Raw genomic sequence first — 16,069 nt, forward strand, 5'->3', positions numbered from 1 at the left:
AACATCCACCAAGCTTTAGACTTGGTACTTTGTGCAATCATCTGCAGGTGAATTTAGAACTTCATAACTAGCAAACCTCAGCATGTGCAGACTGACAGCATCATCTCCTCCTCACTGACCCTCTATAAAGGCAAACACTATTATTAAAAACCTCAACCATTCAGCACAACTGCATTTCTCACTCCTCCTTTCAAGCAATGAGGGCCACCCACGCTGACAAGAGTAGATTAAGTGAGAGTTTATGTCCACAGAATGTAATGTTACTTAAATTGGTAATAATAACAAATACTGCACATCGGTCAGTTTTGAATGATTCATTGGTGCATAAACACACTCGCCTGTCTAGTTCACACTGACTCCACTACATTTAGAGCATGGGGAAGGTGCTTTATAAATAAAATGTATTATTAATTTCATCACTGCAAGATGGAAACAGGGAGATTCATAGTTCTAGAATAATCTCAGGAGTTTTTTTTTTTTACATTTTATTATCTAAACTCATTCACTTCATGCACAGTACATTTTACTACTGGATTCTTTTCACTTTGTTAAGTGCTACTCTTTGCAGTGATCCTGTAAGATATGATCCGATTTCCGCACTATTTTGGGATTCACTGTGACAACTGCCAACTTCACACACCTTCCCTGAGCTTCTGTCACCTTCTTCTTCACATATAATTTACATCTCAGACTTTTCCCTCATGTAGATGTCTGTCTTTGTTTACCCAATCACCTGTAATTTCTTCTTAAATGTTTCTCATGTCCTTCCATGAAAGCCCTTGTTTCTTATTCTTTCACATTTTGTATTTTCTTTTACCCATTCCAGGCATTTTTCTAATATTACTTTACTCGTTGGTATCTTTTTATTCTTTATAACTTTGTTTCTTTTCCAACACAGCCAAATTTCCTATGTTTAATTACATCCATAGTTTACCTTACTTCTTTGGAGGTAATTACTCAGGTTTCGTATATCAGTGCTAACTAGCGATTTCGTGTTCGTTTCGCGTCTTCACTCAAAATGCCTCACAAAGAATACACAGGCCTCATACAGCATCCAGTTGTGCCTCGGGCTAAGTAGCCAGAAGTTCTTTGCAAAACCCATAGATGATCTGAATACAAGCGTTTCTCTAATTTTGCGATGCTTGCAGTGCTGACACTTGAGAGCCGTAAAGTGTAACTTTACGTATATAAACATACGGGGCGTGGCTGCATTGCAAAAAGTTCTAATTAGTTTTTTTTAATAAAACGCACATTGTGAAAACAAAGGCGAAAAACACTCGGTCCTAGATGCCTTATACTCCTTTTCTCTGGTCGTTCTCACAGCCGGAGATGCTCTCCCTTTCCTCATTTCACGCGCGTTCAGCTCAGGCCAAGTTTAATAAAAGAAACTCGGCCTCCCCGACAACGCGAGGTGGCCAGATATCTCCACCCCTTAGATCTTTCAGCAGTGAAAGAAAGGGGCGTTAATATTATGCAAATATGGCGCCAAAGTATGCTCGTTTTTATTAGTTATTAATAAGAAAAAAGCACAGTACTTCGTATAATCGTACCAACTGAAGCTGTCAGGATTCAGACCTATCCTAAACTGGACACCCACTTCGCGCCTTACCGCTCCGATTTTTTTAAAGACCTAGGAACCGAATATCAGGGTGTCGATCCCGCCCCTTTATCCCGTTGCCCTGGTGACTGCCGGGTTACGTGCTGACGCTCGTTGTATATGAGCGCGAGCGGCGGGATCTGGTTCCCTCTTTTACCGCCATCCGCGCGGCGTCTTTCCTGTGATCGTGAGCACTACTGCGCAGTATAACGGAGTCTAGCCGCCCAGACACGGTAAGCAACAAAAGCTCGGGTCAGTAGCTGTCTATTTAGTCCCCCTCCTTAGCTGGAGAAGTTAACTTTAAAGCATGGCGGGGATTTAAAAAAAGACGGAGTGCGAGAGAAAATGCCGCGCCTAAAAGACGTTGTACGCCAGAGAGTGCGCGTGTGCTGAAGAGCGAGCGGAGGCCAGCTTTTCAGGCTCTTTTTTTCCACCAGTCTGCCCTCCCGCTCGCTCACTCAGTAGCTCGCGCGCGCAGCCATTTAGGCGAACTGCCTTAAAACAAGCTGTCGGCGCGTGTGCGTGAATTCTGCCTATTTACCTGGCTCTATGCTTCCCAACTTCACGCTACGCTCTGGGGTGGCATATTTTATTGAACGTTGTTGTTTGTCAGCCATTCTTTTTTATGTTGCGAGCGTAGGCGGACAGGGAATATTAAAGGCAAGTATTTTTTGGGCATCACGTTGTGTGGATCATGGTTCTTGCTTCGTGACACGCGGGGCGGCTAGCGGTTTCTCTGGATGGTGTCAGCGGGCCTTTAGTTAGGGTCTTGTGTTTGAAACCCTTACATTCGCAAGCCACCATTTCAGATTTTTTTGCTTTTCTCATTTTAAACCCTCCCATAAAATAGCGCGGCGAATGTACGTAGCGTCTTCAAGTTCACGGCTGCTTCATGTGGCTTGGAAAAACCTATTACATAAGATCTGATATTTTAACAGAGCTCCTACTGGTTGTTGATATTTGAACGTCGTCTTTTCAGTAGGCACTCTCATTTTTTGAGATTTTAGTAAGTGGCCGATGAGAGACGTAAAAGGGGATGTGGCCAACTCGTCTGATGAGTCCACAATCCCGGCATGCATTCATTCCATCATCTTTTATTTTTCCACCCCCTCTTTAACCCGTGCAAAGCTTCTGAAAACACGTGGTGACTTAAGTGTGTGCGAGAGAAGGCGGCTCACACGTGTGTTTGGAGTATTTGTATAATACGCGATTATCTGCCAATGGTTCCTCCATCGTTGTAACATTTCTCAACAGGCCTCGTCGATTTTGTTTAAAATAACGTTAGTTGAGCACATCTATGGTTGGTACATCTATGGTATCGCTTTTATACATTTAAGTATACATTTTTTTTCTGCATCCGTGATGCGGTGCGTATCACAATATCAAGATGCATTACAGATGTTCAGTTAATTTTGACAGTTGGAGCAGGTTATGCGATTTTCTCAGGGTCACACCGTGAGGCAAAGGCTAACATGCTTGCGTAAACAGCGGGTCTCCCGAGGCCTACTGTGAAGCTGTCAAATTATATACTCTTTTTAAACCCCTAACTTGAACAGTTAGTTTAGGAAATTAGCAATATAAAAGCTACAGATGTGTTGTAAAGCAATTCCTTTCATATAGATTCTTTTTATAGCCATCACTGCTTGACTAGTATAAAACACTTGAATTGCGGAAGTCATAGCATCCTACGTGAGTATACGTTGTTACCCTTAACTAGAACACCTTTCCTAGTTTAATACAGGTTTAATGGTTTTAAAATGCTTATTCAGAAATGAGATACAAAATGATGACTTAATCAACCTAAATGATCATGGTTTTTTTATCGGAGGAAGTGCTGCTGACCTCCGTTGGTTCTCAAGCTAAAATACTGGGCCCTGCAGTTTAAGGTTTGTAGTCAAGTCATTTTGTAGCGTTTGGTTCACTGAGCCACTTGGTTGTCACTTAACTGGATCATACTGTGTCTGTGAAATCTTAAAGCAGCTGGACTTTTGTATCTGAAGCTATCCTTGCAGTGTTTTAACCATTATAAGGTGCAATATAAAATGAAGAGGGCAATGGTGACCCATTATCTCGCTGTGTGTATGGTCTTTACTTTTTGAAGCGTTCCTTTTGGAAATTAATATTCCTTAAGTGATCCTGTAGGATCCCTTGGGCTGCTAGTTGTATTTCCAGCTTGTTTCATATGTGCCTTCTCATCTTTCAGGGAGATTTTCTATTTAGTTAGCCAGTATTTTGTATTATCTTACAGAATGATGCTGCAGTGCTCAGTTTAACTTTGAACCAAATTATGGAAGATTTAATTTTTATTTTCTCTATAAATGTTAATATCAAAGCCTCATAGCCCCCTTTTTGTAGTTTGGGCATTGCTATAATCTATGTATGGTATGTTAAAGAGGAGCACCTGATTCTTTTATTACCACTTGTGTATTTATTAGTTAGCAGCAGTTTAATTGACCTAAAAATGTAACCCCAAAGAGCAGAAAGGTGAAGTTCAGAGATTTAACAAGTTTCTGAAGTGAAGAAGTTCTATAAGGAATTTTGTTGATTTTTGTTAATAGAAGGGTTTCCCATGTTGTTGGAGGATTTTATAGATTGGGAGATTTTATCATGGAATTTCTAAAGAATCATCATCATGGGCTACGTGGTTTATCTAACTATGTGTTGATGCCAAATTGATTTAGTAACACCTTCAGTTCGGCAGCTTAAAATGAGCACTTTTTAATATCTGTGCCAACAAAAAATAATCTAAGCTCCAAAGCCACATAAATTAGCAAATATAGATATTTAGGGCATTCATTTACAAAACCTCATAAAAGCTTTTTTTTTTTTTTTTTTTAATAAATACACTTCACATCAGACTTGTCATCAGGGTGTTTTGACAGGGTTGTGACATTTTCAGGCTACCGTGCTGGTTAATAGTGCCACAATGTAATGTTGACTAAGAAGTCAAATTCAAATTTGAAATGTGAAGTTGTTTGTTCGTGAATGTTCAAGTAATTTTTGCCAGAAATTTCTCCCAACTTGAAGGCTACCTTTGTCATGTCTCCATTAAAGATTATTTAAGTTTCTTTTTTTCCTCCTGCATTCTCATTAACTCTTGGCTTTTGAGCAGGAGTTCCCTGATAGCAGTAATGTATTTGTAATTTGTGTTCGCTGCTGCATAGTTGTATAGAAGGAAACTCCGCTGGCTTCCAAGTCTCGATGTTTCTCAGAGATAATGTCTGCTACTTCATTTTTGCAGTTAAGTGTTGTGCTGTTTTAGCATTTAAACTCTGCATCATTTTTGTTCGCTGTGGACAATATGTTGTATACCATAGATGTATGCATTTTATTAGTATGGCCGGTCTCCTACTCAAAGAAACATTATGAGCAGATACATATGTATCTGGTAATGGTGGATGTATTTAAAACACTTACATAGGGCTGGGTGATATGGTTTATAAATAATTTAGTGATTTATTTTTAGGCTATTACCTGATTAAAAATTCTACAGTAAGTATTGTGAAATCTCTTCTAAAACACTTCCTAAATGCTCAATTTAATCCTTTGATTCCTGTAATCACACCAATATGATGATTCTATTAGTCCCTGCAGACTACAATGCATGTCTGCATTAATGTTTATATTCATCAGTGCTTTCTATCGGAACAATTTTAAACATTTATACAAAATGGGGAACTCCCAATAAAGTTAAATTTAATAAAACTGTTTATTCAGACTTTGTAATTGCACACAACAAAAAAAAATTCAAAACAACAAATTAAAGTGCACTTTTTGTGTATGTGTGAGAACAGATCAATTCACAGTGACACATCACTCTGCAGAACAATAAGTCCTAACACATAACATTAATAGTAATATGATAACACATAATGTTTTAACAGATTGATTCTATAGAACAAGCTGTATCACTTTGTCTCGCAGTTTTCATCATTTTCTACTGTCCTTAAGGACTTAATGCCAAAATGTCATCTTTTAGTAATATGCTACATAACAGTATTTAGTTTCTGAAGCAGTGCATCAGAATACTTAACATAATTTTCACCATCTTCTAATCAATCCCCCTGGATCTTCCCTTCCTTGTGGGCTTCTCACTTCTGGTGTCAAGTGCCTGAATTCGCTCTTGTGCTGTGCAGCCTTTGACTGAGGTGAATCACCTGTCATGTAATGCAGATGTTCTGTGGCGAGCTCAGAGAGGGAAAATCTCCCGTGGAGCAGAACAACAAGAGCTCTCTTTGCTTGCTTGCACTTTGTGTACATTTGAGCATGTGGTGTTTTGAGTTGATCCCATGCTAAAGTACAACTGAAATTCTTTACTGTTCTTAATTTCCATTAAAAAAACAAAAAAAAAACTGACTTGTTTTTTTATAAAAAAAAAAAAAAAAAGTGTGTATAATGTACATAGTCCAATACAGCGAAAGCTAATATTCTTTCCATCTGGGTTTGAGAATTTGCCTCTATGGCTTTGGACTGCAAGATTTACAGAATAGGGTAGTGTAACATAACAGCTATGCAAAGGCTGTTATCTGGACCAGTAAGTTTAGCGGTAGGCTGGCTGTTATACTGGGATCTTTGGTATATTCCGTTATGCTGCCGACAAAAAAAAAAACTTGCCTACCAGGTTCAAAGGGTTAAAGCACATTTACTTTATTCAAGGTATCCCCCAGCTTTACAGTGACTTAAACTTTATTTCACCACCATTGTACGTAAGTATTGGGTTTCATATATTTTTACTTGTTCTTGGTTTAGCTGGCACTTGCGGACTCCTGTATCATTGTGGGTTTTATTTTTGTTTCTAAAACCTGAGCAGGTTAGATTAAGAGTGCACAGTAATTAATGATTGATTTCTGCAAGCCATTAGGCTTGTGGAATGGTCATCTTTATCATATTACATATAAAAAAATTTTGTAAAATACAAATGACGTGTATGAGCTGGAGTAATTTTAAAATCTCAGCTAAATAATTGAGCAATTGCAAGTCAGATGTGAGTAAATAAAGAACAATGTTAGGCAAATGGAGATGGCAGAAATTCTGATTTCTTGGAATTGTCCTCTGTATGCAATATAGAAAATGGCAGATAGAAGGGAAAGTTTCAGAGGAAAGGGGAAGAATTTATTTGTCCAGTTGGGTTATTCCATTAAGATCCATCCACTTTTTTGCGGTGGGGGTGGAGGGGGCAATGTTGCATAGTTTTTCATTTGTTTGTATGGCTGAATGTTAAAGATTATTATTAAAAAAAAATTCAACTCCCCTGCTTTCTGCTGGCCCACTTCAAAGATGGCAGATGTCAGTTTTTTAGCTTTAAGTCTACCTTAGAGATGTCAAATCCCTTGAATCAATTAAGAACTTGAATGAATCAAAGGTTTTACCATAAAGTAAGTTTCTTTTGCGTTCTCATCTATAGGAGAGTAGTCCACCCACAAAAATGGTTGTATTCAGTTTGGTTTTTGACCGAGGGAGCTGAAAGAATGGAATGACCTAGAAAATAAAATAAATGCACTTCTTAATGGTTAAGAAATAGGAATGTATAATATGTATCATCTATGATAATTGCTGTTTTAACAATGTGCAAGCTGAAATTATCAAGTATGTCTCTTGCTCTGCATAAAACAATCAAACACACGTTGAGAGTCCACGCATTCACTGTCTCATTATTGCAACAGGATTGACTACAGAATGTGCATGCATAGTCAGCGTACACAACTGAAGCTAGCATATCTGCTTAAAACTGAGTGAGGAAACAAACATTTAATTGCAAGATGTGGATCGTCCTTGCTTGTGTGGTGCTGGTTTGGCTATGAAAAGACTGATGCTGATTAACACTGCAATCTGAAAACTTGTCAGAAATAGTTTGCCATTAAAGACAGCTGACAACTAACTTGTTTCTCCATCTGTGAAGTGAAATTGATCTAGTATGGAGCCCCATATATGTCAGGCAAAACGGAAAAACAGTTTGAATGAATTATAAACTGTTCTAGGGCTGGGCAATATGGACCAAAAATTGTATCTCTATTTTTCAGCTGAATGGTGATATACAATGTATCTTTTTTTCTTCCCATAAAGTTATAATAAAAAGACAGCTCCGAGTCACATTTCTTAAATGCCCCAGAGGGACTTTTAGTAACATACAGCTGTAGATGAACATGAGAAATGGCTCAAGTAAACTATCGGCATATGTTGAACATTTAATTTTATTCAAGGAGCATTATTATTTCTTTCCTGCACAACAGGACTCACAGCTGTGCAATTAAGAAAATGTAAACAGAAAAGATACAGAGCAAAAATAACAGAAGGCTGACTTGCTCTTTAAAAAGTGGGTTTCCATTGAAGTAGAGAGTTCTTTCTTTACCAAAGTGCTTCTTCCTGTGTGTAGTCCTGTACAAACATCTAGGACTTTGTGCAAATAAAACCTGTAACAACTGACAAAACGGAACAAATGAAATCTTTCCTACATAGAGAAATGGCCCAGGTGATGCTGGCATCTTCCATACCATAACATAAAACATAAAATACTTTTAAAATCAATTTAATTTTTATGTACAGAGGCAGACGGATGTATAAGATTTAACTGTGTGTAAACTTTGTATTGTGTAATATGTAACCTACAAATAGTTTTTGTTAAACCATTTTGGTAAAATCAGCAAATGAGTAAAACATGTATATATTTAGACCTTTTCAATCACAAACACTTCTGAATTTAAAATGCGTCTCTGTCTCTTAAGAATGTTCTCTGGTGGTAAAGTTTTGGTTACGGTTGCTGGGTCGAATCCCACAACTGCCTGGACACTTCTTTGGGTACTTGAGCAAAACCCTTAACCGCAATTGCTTCGTCCTGGGTATGATAACCTGCATTTGGCACACAGCGCATGCTCCCCTTCCCTTTCCTGTCTCCTGATTAGTCTCTAACTCTCGTCACTACTGCTGCCGCCAGATCTCTTAACGCAGCAAGAAATTTTGATTTATGTGAGAAACTATTGCTCTATGATCTTTTTAGAAACCTGAGTTTTTTGGAAGAATATTCAGCCCGGTAGAAAAGGTGGGGGGGCTGAATTGGTGATATAAGCCACTGATTTAGTAATGTTGTGCCACGTTTTCCCTCATAAGGCACAGCATGGGTATATGAGTTTTGTAACGTGGCTTGTTTTGGGGCAGGATGCTGGGAAGGCTTCATGGTCTGGGCTGCAACACTTTCACACATTCTTTGTACTGCACATTATTGCGCTGTTGTAAATGATGGAAAAGATTAGTTGTGCTCGAAGCTTTTGTTGGGACTTGTTTTCTGTATTCTCGACAGAAAACATTCTTCTGCTCATCTGAAACCTTGAACCCAAACCATCTTTTAAATAATTGAGCCATTGTTTTTCTTTTTACCAACCAGCTCTTTGATAGCTCCCTTCATGTCTTTATCCATCTCCAGCCTGGGAGAAGAGAAATTCGAACTGGTGGCTGTCCAAGTATAATTTTAGTGCAACATAGACTATATGGATATTGTCTCCTCCTATATCTCCTATGAAAATGTCTTTTTTTTTTTATAAAAAAAAAAAAAAAACCTATCGCCCAGCCTTAATCTGTTGGCATCCCACCCCTGTGGCTGTAAGAAGTTGGAGCAGGTTACAACACAAGGTCTTTAGCAGCTATTTAAAAAAAAAAAAAAAAAAAAGTTCAGAAGGAGAGTCTATGGAAAAACAGATCAAGAGCTACTTGATACTTGAGGTGGAGAGTGTTGTACTTCATGTGTTTTCCACCACTCAAATGAATTTACATTTCCCCAAATTGGGGAAACTTGACAAAAAGTATCTGTGCATCCCTTTCTCAAGCCGCTCTTCTGAGAGGGCTTTCAGCACCAGGGGAAATGTTTTAACATGTGACCGTGCTGCTCTAAAGCCAGATACTGTGGACAGACTGGTGTTTCTTTCTTTTAAGCAACTTGAAGTTTCCTCAGAATTCTACAGTTTTATTATTCTGATATCTTTGTGCAATGTTGGGCAAAACTTGAAGTTAGTAATTTGTTTAAAAATTTTTTTTGTATCTTATTTTTTGTAGCAATATAGGACCACTTGTTTACAAATCCTATATTTTTTTATGCAGTATTTGACAGAACTTTGGATTTTTACACTATAGCATGAGTGTCAAACTCCAGGCCTGGAGGGCCGCAGTGGGTGCAGGTTTTCTTTCTAACCCTTTTCCCAATCAGTGTCCAGTTTTCACTGCTAATTAACTTTCCCTCTATTTTAATAGCCCTGTTTTTAAGGATTAAGTCTTCTGAATTGATTCGTTTCTTCATTAAATGACAGCCAAACAGAAATGAGACGTGAAACGAGCCAACAGATGACCAGCTAAATTGGGGCTTCAAACTCCAACCAGTTCCTTAATGAGAAACTGATTCTTGCTGTTAATTAAACCAGTTATTCAATTCCATGGCTTGTTGTTGCTCTCTTTTTGCCACAGCAGACATTTCCAAAACTGCTGATATTCTGTTTTTTTCTAAGAACTCCTAAAATGTTTTGGTAACCTGAGGGATCAACCTTGCTGAGACCTTCAGCTTTATTTTCAGATTTTGTTTGATGGTTACAGTTGAACTGGTCATGTCCTGCTTGTTTTATGTCTCATTACTGTCCGTCTGCTAATTAAGGAAAAAAAACAACTAAGGGGCCTGAGTCAAGCTAATTAAAGCTAAGACTAAAGAAGTTAATTAGCATCAAAAAATGGTCAATAATTAAGAAGATGGTTAGAATGCAAACCTGCAGCCACTGCGGCCCTCCAGGACTGGAGTTTGACACCCCTGCACTGTAGTATAGTATATTAGATTTTTGTTCCTGCTTGTATGCTACACTTTTCACCTTATAGTTATGATTATTATTTTATTCAATTTGGATTAACATTTTTTTACATTAGGGGTAAGTGTGTGATATCTTGTGGTTTGTTTAAAAAAAGAGTGATGAAAACCTACCATTGAAAAGATTGTTTCTGAGGCAATTCCTCTTCCATGCATTTCAGAAAAAACAATGAGCTTTTCTTGCTCTTAAAACAATATGGTAATCTTAAGTCTTCGACACTATATATAGAGCGCACAACACATTTTTAGTACTATGCTTAATATTCTACTTATTAGCCTTTTTAACATTAGTTCCGAGTGTTACTCTGGCTGCAAAAACCGTGCTAAATACATTAGTTCCAAGTGGCATTCAGGCAACTCTACAGATGCGTTTTGCGTAAGCGTTAGAACCTGGAATCACAGAATCCAACTTGTACCTGTGCATCTATTCAAAGCCTGATAAGCATGGAAAGAATATCTGAGTAGAAACGCGCTATTGTCCTGACTATGGCATTAAATTTGTAAAGCAAATCCGAAAAGAAACATGCTATTACTCCAGCTGTGACATTGGATTGTGTCTTTCACTGTGCTTTAAGATTTACCAAACAAAGGACTCATTTTGAGATTACAGTGAACCCTCGTTTATCACGGTTAATCTGCTCCAGACTCTACCGTGATAAATGAATTTTTGCAAAGTAGGATTCTTTATTTATAAATTGAATATTTTCGCAGTTAGAGTATAGAATACCTGTTCACGACCTTCTAAATACGTTTTTTAACATTATTAGAGCCCTCTAGACATGAAATAACACCCTTTAGTCACCATTGCACTCGTATTACCCAATATATTAGACAAAATAAGAGAAAATAAGACATATTAGACGTTACAAATATCATATTACTAGGCGCACTCGGCTTTTAAGGCGACCGACTTTTATCCTCAATTTTTGTGCGCTCCATGTGTACATCAGGCATGTAAGTGTAGGGAATGAGAACATCAAAGTGCCCATTCATAACATCTCACAAGTTTTTTTTTTTTTTTTTTTATCCCCTCAAGTGCCTGTCCAAAGACGTACAATGTCAGCCCGAATCTGTACCACTAAAGACGGAGTTTCATGCACTAAATAAGCTATAGATGAGAATAAGCAAGCACCATCTCCCCTGATATTTACTATGCGGTGAGGCATTTGTACTCCAACATTATTTCCAGAGACATAATTTTGTCTATTTTTCCAGTGCATCGCGCACAAAAGCAAGGGAACGACGAGAGCACCAGAACTCTGCTCACATCATGTTGCTTCGTACCTCAAGCCGCAAGTAGTAAGTCTGTAATAAGCGGAATACCGCTACGCTTTGCACTCACGGGATGGAAAAACAATCCCGAACGCTTTTATATAGTAGATTATTGTACTGTACATTTTATTACACACAACCACTAACCTATGAAGGCACGACCTCAGTAGGAGAGTCTTCAGAGGTTGTGCAGTATCTTCAGCAGGTGTGTTGTCTTCAGTGAAGAAGTACTAGGAGTAGGTAGTGGGTGTCTGGGTGCGAGGCTGAAGAACATCTTGATAGGCAGTTGCTGGCGTTGTCTTTTCATATGCGTGAGGAGGCTTTTGTAGGGTATTGCCATCTTTAATCATATCCAAGAGTTTCACCTTCTCCTGGATAGTAAGCATCTTCCTCCGGCGCTTAGTTTTGTCAGAAGGCTTAGAAAAAGCAGCACTTTTAGGAGCCATCGTCGGGCTTAGATAAAAGTTCTCAAAGCGCATGCGTAGTGACGTAAGCGTGTATGATAAAAAAAATCGCGATAGAGTGAAGCCGCGAAAGTCGAAGTGTGATATAGCGAGGGATCACTGTATATACTGTTTTGGCATCATTAATAGTATTGTTCATTTCATATTTTTGTTCATCATTACTATTTGTATCTGCCTTGTACTCTTGCAAAAAAGCAACGTTTTACTGGATTTAATATAAACAGGAGCAAAACTGAGTCTCCTTTCTTAGTCTATGTAATCGACTATTTTTGGAACACAAACATAGCTATTTTCAGGTAGCAACTGTGACCTTTGTGAATTAAAAATATCTTCTGCAGTCGGAAAAACATGCTCACTTGGAACAGAGGTTGCTGGAGTTAAGAGATGTTTTGGCCAGTGGGGACAGTAGTGGGTACTTTGGAGAAAGGATCTGAGTCACTTTGACAAGGGATATATTTTAATGGGCTAGACAATGGGGTTAAAGCATTTCCTAAATGACAGGCCTTGTACGGTGTTCCCAGTGTTTAGTGGTTAGTACCTACTAAAAAAGGTCCAAAGGAAGGTCAACTGGTGAACCAGTGACGGATTATGGGCTCTCAAGGCTCATTCATGCACGTGTGGAGTGAAGTCTAGCCCAACTGGTCTGATCCCACAGAAGAGCTAATGTAGCACAAATTGCTGGGAAACCGAAACCGTGCAATAACATCTCCCTGTGCTGCAGATCTGTCAGAGTGCCCATGCTGAACCCATAGACTGACAAACATGACTTCAATGGGTACATGAGCATCAAAACTACACCATGGAGCAATCTATGTCTTATTTGGGGAAGAGGTTATGGAAAGAAGTCAAAGTGATGGAGGTATTGTGATGCTCTGGGCAATATTCTGGTGGGAAACCATGGGTCTTCGCAGTCATTTATATTTAACTTTGGTATGTCCCACCTACCTAAAGATTGTTGCAGACCACATATACCTACCTGTTTGTGACCGCAGTATTGCCTGAGTGCAGTGGCCTATTTCAGCAGATATTCCCCCTCCAAACTGCAAAAATTGTTTAGGCATGGTTTGTGGAAATGGCAGAGTTAAGAGTGTTGACTTGGTAAAACATGCTGAAATTTACAGAAGGATGTTGGCACAATATTGAAGTGAAAACCACAACTCAATGAAAAGTTTATGAATAGGTAGAAACAACAAGTGTAACCACCCAAGTTCAATCTGGTTGGCCAACATTGCACTCCCACGTCAACACAGTGAATGTTTTCATCAGAGGAAACCATTACATTTTCTGCTGTTGCTACACATTTGGTTATCTGTGGATCTGTGCATGATGGTACCATTTTGCACAAAGATAGGTACTCAAAAACTGCTTGCTAATCTGCACACAGTTGAAAATTCTTCAGCTTAATTCCGAAGTTTTTAATCCCCTCTGCCCAAAGAAATCTCACTGTGGCATGTTAAACAATGGTGGAGTCCTGCAGAGTAGACTCTGTTCATCTGACCTTGTTTTCAACCAGACTAATCGCGGAGTGTTGCGCTGTGCATGTTTGAGCTACCCATAAGCCATTTCAAACGTGTTGTATTGCATCAGATTTAGTGATGCTCTTATCGATCGGCCACTGATCTAAATCTGCTGGTTTTTGCTATAAGGTTTTTTTTTTAGCTTTACAGTAAATGATTTGTAGTGCTCCTTTACATGACTTATTACAGTACAGTAATCCCTCCTTGATTGCGGGGGTTGCATTCCAGAACACTCCGCGATAGGTGAAAATCCACGAAGTAGAAAGTCGAAGCGTGATATAGCGAGAGATCACTGTAGTGTAAGCAGAGCAGCAAGTCAAGGCATGTTTTACCAGAGATCAGGGATAAAATGGAATACAGGCAATCCCTGGGTTACGTATGAGATATGGAATGTAGGTTGTTGACCGACTGTAACCAAGTGCTCTGCCATTGAAGATTCCTCTCTGACCTTTTTATTTCTACTTTATTTTCCTTGGTGACTTTTCTCTTTACTGTATCACCAGCACTCGCGTCCGATTTGTTTCAGAGACATTGTTGAAGGGTAAAGACATAAGGTTAAGATGAGCTTTTCTGCACAGCACTGTACACGCTATCACAGCAGGGCAAGGAACCCCTTGTCAGCATGTCTTGTGTACTGACTAAAGACAACTTCCTGCTATGTACATAACCATACAAGCAGGCTTGCTATTGAGAATGAATGGGGGTGGCGAGGGGCAGTTCACCACCTGACCACCACACAGTCCTCTACACTTGCATACAGTATGCTGCCTGCAGCGTCCGCCCACCGAGAACAAACAGGGTGTGGCCAAAGGTGGGTAGTGAATCTCCCACCATCTCCCCATTCAACAGGCTGCCCCCTGAGGCACACTACAATCGCAATTTGAGCTAAATTTGTATGAAAATGTGCTATATAAATGTCGTTGTTACCATGCTGCCCCCCACCGCCTAATTCACCTTCAGTGGCCACTGTTCAGCCAAAACTGGGTCCCCGCCAGCAGCATGGTGGGCGGGCAGCGAACCACCCCATCAAGCCTCCGTCCTGCACAAGAGCGGTAGCTACGGGCCCGGTGACACAGGACCCTGGGTCATCGCTTGCCATACACCCAGCTGCCCAATGAGAATGAATGGGATACGGCCCCCACCACCCCATTCATCAGCCGGAGCTGCTCAAGGGACACTACACTGCACAAGCAGCGAAACCGCCTCTGTCCGTCCACCCACTGCTTGCAGCGTCCCCAGGCCGAAGATGACCGAGCGGCAGTTATTGAGGAGCCTGTGTTGTGTTCCCTAGACAGATGGAGCAGCTGTGGCCCCATTTGTAAGTTGGATGCCTGTACCTTAGGGACTACCTGTATTAGCCTTCAAGTTAAAGAAAGTGGAGTAATAAACTGAGAAAACAGAATTGGAGAAGATGTCCTGTGCATTTAAAGTGCATGGAAAGCCTCTTTAATGAATTTGGACGTTTTGTCCTTTTAATTAAAATGGACACTGAGTTTGGACAGAATGCGTAAATTACATTTTTTCAGGGGGTGGGAAGTTATCTTAACAGCAGAATTTGTCTTTTACTTAAACTTGTTAAACGTGTTTAGTCTTCTTGATTAAATATCTTGCTTACATTTAGTACAATTGTGGGTTTTTAAAAGATTTGTACTGTTGTGTCAAACAGTAGAAATTTTGGTAAGAAATGATCTGCATTAAGATGGTTATGGATTAAAGTATCTAATCCATGCTTATTATACTTTAAGTATTAAAAGATGTCAACGTCTAGCTGGTTCACTAAAGAAAAAAAAATTTGTATAAATACAGTAAATGCATATTTTAACTGCACAGAAGCTGTAGTGCAGTTAATAATTTACACCCTGTAGATTCAAGTATGTTGCAATTTTAAGCAGTGTTTAATTGCTAATATCAATTGATTGTGTGAAAATATACAGTATGAGCCTCAATGAAATACCACATTTCTCAAGGTCATTGTGTGAGAACTTTAAAGCAAGAAGTCTTAAAAATGAAACATGAAAACTGGAACTTCAAATGTGTTTCTGTTGTGTGTACTATCGGTATCCAATTGCTGATATTTTGTGGAATGAATCCTGTTCTTGTTAGTACAAAATAAGAAATGGATAAAGAAAACAATTGCCTATTGAATGAAATGTAGAAACCTTAAAGGCATCAAAATGAGTAACAGTGGATTATTCAGTTACCTTTTATTGAAGAAAAATGGCTACTTTTGAAAAGGTGTGTGTGTGTTAGTGTGTGTATAATTAAAACCTCAGGCATTCGACCAGGCAGGTAACTTATGGAGGTGTGGTTTAAAAGAGCATGAAAATTGAATAACGTTAACATATTTCCTATTAAATTTAAGAATGTGTTATAAAATTCAAGC

At 39.1% G+C, this 16,069-nt stretch overlaps 1 protein-coding gene across 3 annotated transcripts in view; it reads left to right on the forward strand.

The window, feature by feature from the left end:
- The first annotated feature begins 1,719 nt into the window (after positions 1–1,719).
- Positions 1,720–16,069, forward strand: part of nap1l1 (nucleosome assembly protein 1-like 1) — a 113,695-nt gene continuing 99,345 nt past the window's right edge. For 2 of the 3 annotated variants that reach the window (XM_039761897.1, XM_039761895.1), the window contains exon 1: positions 1,720–1,830. The gene's annotated coding sequence lies outside the window, so the exon portion shown is untranslated. Of the gene's footprint in view, positions 1,850–16,069 lie in introns of all 3 variants that reach the window. The other variant, XM_039761896.1, reaches the window with a different exon arrangement.

Source organism: Polypterus senegalus, chromosome 8 (genome assembly GCF_016835505.1).
Source record: "Polypterus senegalus isolate Bchr_013 chromosome 8, ASM1683550v1, whole genome shotgun sequence".
Taxonomy (NCBI): Eukaryota; Metazoa; Chordata; class Cladistia; order Polypteriformes; family Polypteridae; genus Polypterus; species Polypterus senegalus.